The sequence below is a fragment of the Panicum virgatum genome, chromosome 1N (genome assembly GCF_016808335.1).
Source record: "Panicum virgatum strain AP13 chromosome 1N, P.virgatum_v5, whole genome shotgun sequence".
In the NCBI taxonomy this organism is placed as follows: domain Eukaryota; kingdom Viridiplantae; phylum Streptophyta; class Magnoliopsida; order Poales; family Poaceae; genus Panicum; species Panicum virgatum.
This window is the reverse complement of record NC_053145.1, coordinates 50269175-50274367: the sequence shown is the minus strand read 5'-3', so window position 1 is coordinate 50274367 and position 5193 is coordinate 50269175. Positions and strand designations below refer to the sequence as shown.

At 50.7% G+C, this 5193-nt stretch overlaps 1 long non-coding RNA gene across 1 annotated transcript; it reads right to left on the bottom strand.

Moving 5' to 3' along the window:
* Positions 1-203: 203 nt before the first annotated feature.
* LOC120654150 lies at positions 204-1388 on the bottom strand. The gene is made up of 2 exons (XR_005667005.1): positions 874-1388; positions 204-535 (listed from the first exon to the last, which is right to left on the bottom strand). It is a non-coding gene; the product is annotated as an uncharacterized LOC120654150 (long non-coding RNA).
* Positions 1389-5193: the final 3805 nt, after the last annotated feature.

Below are 5193 nucleotides of genomic sequence, written 5' to 3'. Positions count from 1 at the left end.
AGGTCTGTTCATTTTTCCAAGAAGGTGGTGTGGCATTTTCAGGAACACGACCTCCATTCATTCTTGCCCAGGTCTATTGCCACAAAATAAAATTCAGAACTATCACAGGTACAACAATTACATGAGCTCCAACTCTGCTAGTGACCAGGTAGAACAATTACATGATCTCCAGTTAGAATACATGATCCACAATGCAGAATTCAGAAACAGAGTTTCATTGATGTATTGTCAACTAACAGAAATTCAGTAACATTCAGAATTAACAATGCAGCAACAGGCACCATCCAAGTGTTACAAAATGATGTGAGCATCCAAGTACTGGATAAAGTACCATCCAAGTGCTACATCTAATATTTACATAGTCTTCTTTGCTAGTTTTTTTTTTTTTTGCAACCTCTTCCTCCTTGGGTGCTTGAGGTCTTTCAGCGGGAAGGCCTCTCATAGCATAATGGAAGGAATGCTAATGTCTGTATACAACTAAGAATCTCTTGGCCATCCATGCTTGTAGTACCGGTAGCCAAGAGTTTGTTTACGCCTGAAAAAGGGACATGAAAAGAAGATTGTGTTAAGTGAATGACTATAACAATTGGATCAATACTATCTGTAGGAAGCACCCTTAATTTACAACTTCCTAAGAGCATCAGTGGTACTGGAAAGAAAAAAGGGAAAAGAACAGTTAATAGCTCAATGGCACGGCTTAGACATCTGACACTGTGTGTGATGTCTAGGTATCTAACCTAAAATCTGTACTCGGTTGATAGCTCAATGGCACTACTTTGTCCAGTACATCGTGCCACTGCTTTCATAATCAGTAATCGTAGATAAAAAGATCAATTTTTTAAACTCAATTGATTTGGTGGCAGAGATGCAAACCTTGGTGCCTGGGCGCTGGTGGTGTGGGCTCCTCCTCCGGCGACGAGGGCGGGGAGGCGACGCCGAGAAGCGGAGGAAGCGGCGGCGGTCTTGGTCGTCGGGCGCAACAGCGAGTGAGGTGGGGGAGGCGGCAGTGGTTGGGAGGCTTCCGTGGATCGGCGCCGGCGACGCGGGCGGGAGCAGGGCAAGCTCCACCGGACGGCGGCAGTGGGGCGGGCAGGAGCTGACGGTGGTGGGGCATGGCAGCGCGGCGGCGCGCACGCGGACGCCCGGACGTGGCGGCGCAGGGCACGCTATGCGCGGAGTCACACTGGAGAATGACAGGTGAGGCTCGGATGTCAGTTGGAAAAATGGAATCCCAATTATGGGTGGGCAAAATACCCGAAATCCAAAACCCGTACCCAAAAAACCTGAGCCCGAACCCGAAAAACTCGAACACTAATTCGGGTTCCAACCCACGGTACCCGAAATCATTATGGTTAATTCGGGTATCGGACCACGGTACCCGAACTACCCGAAATAGCCTAGTCCAAGTTTATTTTATTGCAACCCAGTCCACCAAACCCCTCAACCCTAACTCTAAAAGCAGCCCACCAGCCCAACACGGCAACACCCCTACCCCCTCCCCATAGCCGTCACCAACCCACCAGTGACCAGTCCACCACGCCCCCCTAGATCTCCATTCTCCAGCACCACGCCACCGTCCAGGGCTCTCCACGTGCCCCCTAGGCCCCGAGCAGCAGATGCCCAAGCCCCAGCAGGAGCAGCGAGGTGACGAGGGCAGCCGCGAGCCCCAACCTGGTCCTGGATGGCTCATGGCTGGATCTCCACCACGCCCAGCCTGACCACGCCAACGTCCAGGCGCTGCCCCGAGCGGCGGGTGCCCCGTGCCCGTGCAGCACTGCGGGTCTGCGGCAGGGCGTGACGGCGCTTGAGCCCCGCCGTGGAGCATCCTCGACGCGGCAACGCCCCCTGCCCCCGACCGGCCGCAGCAATCGGCACCGCCGCCCCCGCCCCGTCAGTCTCTGCGTCCCCTCGCCCCCGGCCCCGCCGCGCCGCTGCCGCCGCCAGTCTCTGTGCCGCAGCGCTTCCTCGCCCCCGCACTCGTCGCACCGCCGACGCCCCTGCCTCCTGCCGCGCGGGGCGCCTTGATGGATCCACCGCCACCGCTCTTGCTGCAGGCTGCAACGCTCCGGCTTGAAATCGGGTAGTTCGGGGTTACCCGAACCCGAATTTTCGGGTACCCGAAATGTCAGGTTTCTATTTTTTCGGGCAAATTTTTGGTATCAATTCTCAAAAACCTAAATTTCGAAAACCCGAAAAACCCGGCCCGAAATTTTTGGGTTACTCGAATGCCCACCCATAATCTCAATATACTTAACCGCTGAAGTGGAAGTCTATATCTGAGTGACTAAAATTTAGAAGTGGACTTTTAAATGGACATTGCTCACCCAAATTTAGAAGCCACATTGGAGTTGCTCTAATTAACCATGGCGGCCAGTGGCTTCTCCCCGCGGTCGAGCGGCGACGACGACTGGTGGCTGATTCCTCCAAACGGTTGAGCAGCGACCCAATGGGTGGCCCTTCCCCCGTGGTCGAGGGGCGGCGGCTAGTGGCTCCTCCCCGCGGTCGAGTGGCGGTGCCGACTAGCGGCCCCTCCCTCGTGGTCAAGCGGCAGCGGCCGGTGGTCCTCCCTTCGATCGAGCAGCGGCACTGACTGATGGCCCCCTTTCCCGTGGTTGAGAGGCAGCAGCACTCAAGACTCTTCCCCATGGTTGAGCGGCGGCGCTCGATGCCCTCTCCCCGGCCCACTCGAGGCCTCCGCTTCCATGGGCCGAGAGTGGATGAACCTGAGGCCTCCTCCTCCATGGGTTGGTGGTGGCGCTCGAGGTCTCCACATGGTTCACCAAACCGGTGGGTTACCGGTCAAACCGGTTCGGCCCGGTTCTGGTTTGGGCCGGTACCAAACCGGCACAAATTCAAAATTTGAATTTGAATTTAAAAAAATAAAAAATTCTCAAAAAAATTTTAAAAATACTTCAAGGTGCGACGAATCTAACGGTGTCAAATTTTCTCAAAAAATCATTTATTTAGTATAGTTTGCGGGGATTTGAAGTTAAAAAAACGTGCATACAAAAGTATATAAATACAATGTAAAAGTAGTACAAAAGAGAGTTGGAGGGTTCATTTAGGCTAAAATATGTTATATAAATATTTATTTAGTATACTTTACGGGCATTTGAATTTAAACAAAAAAATGAATTTGGCCGGTCACCAATCAAACCGATCAGTAAGCCGGTCGGAACCGATTGAACATGCAATTTTGAATTTGACCGGTTTCCGGTCAAACCGGTCCGGTAAACTGCTACCGGACCGCGCCGATTTGACTGGACCAGTCGGTTTATTTAACCCTGGGTCTCCTCCACATCGGGCCGACAACGGCCATTAAGGCGAGGCTACGACCTCGCCCATGCAAGGGTAGCGAGCCAGGAGAGCCAGGAGCTTCTGCACACCACGACGGTCCATGATAGAGAGAGGTTGGGAGGAGGGGGAGGGGATAAATTTGTGGCAAGTGGGGTCTGATATGCAGGTCATATGGCCACATCAGCAAAACCACCTACAAAACAGCTTTGATCTAGTCAAGGGGGTAGTTTGGCTGATTTTGATTGTTAAGGTATGCAAGATTTCTGATTTTTGATTGTGGGGTTGTTTTCAGATTCGGTGACAAGTTCATCAGGTAAAATAGACTTTTAAAATATTGCATTCTAATGGTATAAATAAATTTAGTTCACATATAAGTCAATGCAAAACTTTATAGTACAAAGATCTAAACACTCTGTCCAGCATAATTTATTCGTATCATAACCATACATTCACCCGTCGGGTATGAAACCCGTAGGTGCCCGTGCCGGCGGGTAAGCCATCCCGACGTATGTGCTCTGGTTGTGGACGTTGTTTAATATTAATTTTTATGATTGTTATATGTGAACATGGTGTTTATGTGTTCCTTCTAGTTTGGTTAGTTTGTTATCCAAGCTCTATCCAACCTAAATTTGAGCTAAGATCACCATTGCCCCACCACACCCACCATCCTGCTATGTGCTAATAATATCTTGTCGTTTGGGATGCTATATTACGAGATGAGTTGTCATCCAAAACACCTGCCGGGAAGCGATGATACAGGGGTCTGTTGTCGTTTGGGCTGAAATACGACGGTGCGAGGATAACTCCAATGAAACTCTTAATTTGAGCCCCTGTTCCTCTAGATGAGGACCTCTCGTCCAGATTTCAACTCCCCTACTTTCTTTCACAGGCCAACCGAATTCTCAGTGGCGAAGTTAGAGCAATTTGGAGAAGAGTGCACTTGTCTTATATACACATAGAGTTGAATCGTAGGGGTGCAAATATGGTGAATATTTAGACATTATTACTATTTTTCCAATTTTAGGGGGTGCATTAGTACCCCTAATCATTATATAGCTTCACCATACGAACTCTCATATACACCTCCCTACGTCTTATCTACCTCTTTCCTTTATTGATATCATGTAACTATAACAATCTAAGCATTCTATATGCATTGCATAATCATTACTAATAATGATTTTTTTGAATGATGATTATATTTTGTACTACTAATTTTTGAACAGAGTTATTTACAAAAATTATTTTTTTAATAATTTGGCTAATGACTATTTGAAAGCTTGCTATATTCCAACGACTATATTTCAAACAGCTCTATGAAATGGCTCGGCGCGCGGGGCGCCGCCAGCCCCCTCGGACGCAGCCTCGGCGCGGGGCACCGCTAGCACCCTTCGGCGCAGTCGTGGGGAGGGTTGCAGCTAGCCCCCATGGCCGCCGCCGCAGAGACCCATGTGGTCTGGCCTCGTCGAGGGGTGCCACCGGCCCCATGGGTGCGGTCGCTGCTGGGGAGGGTCGTCGCAGGCGCATGGCCGCCGCGGGACCATGCGTCGTCAGATCTACAGGTATGATTTCCCCTCCTCCCCCTTAGACTGCATGGCCGCCGGAGATGAGAAATCGGCATACCTAGCACGGGAAACCTTCGCGGATGGCGCGGAGAAATCTCCGTCGAGGCGCGAGAGGGCCAGCCGTTGGTGCCATCGCCGGATGTGGGTTTGGTAGAAGAGCTTCTATGAGTGGGAGTTCGAGGCAGGGAAATGAGGCCACCTCATCTGTTGGGGGGCAGGATGAGAGACCGGTTGAAGAAATTTTTCTATATCTTAACTCTTATAGGTGAGGTAGGGTCTATAAGACCCTCCACAATGTGCGCCTTGAGTGATGCCTAAATGGGTGAGAGAA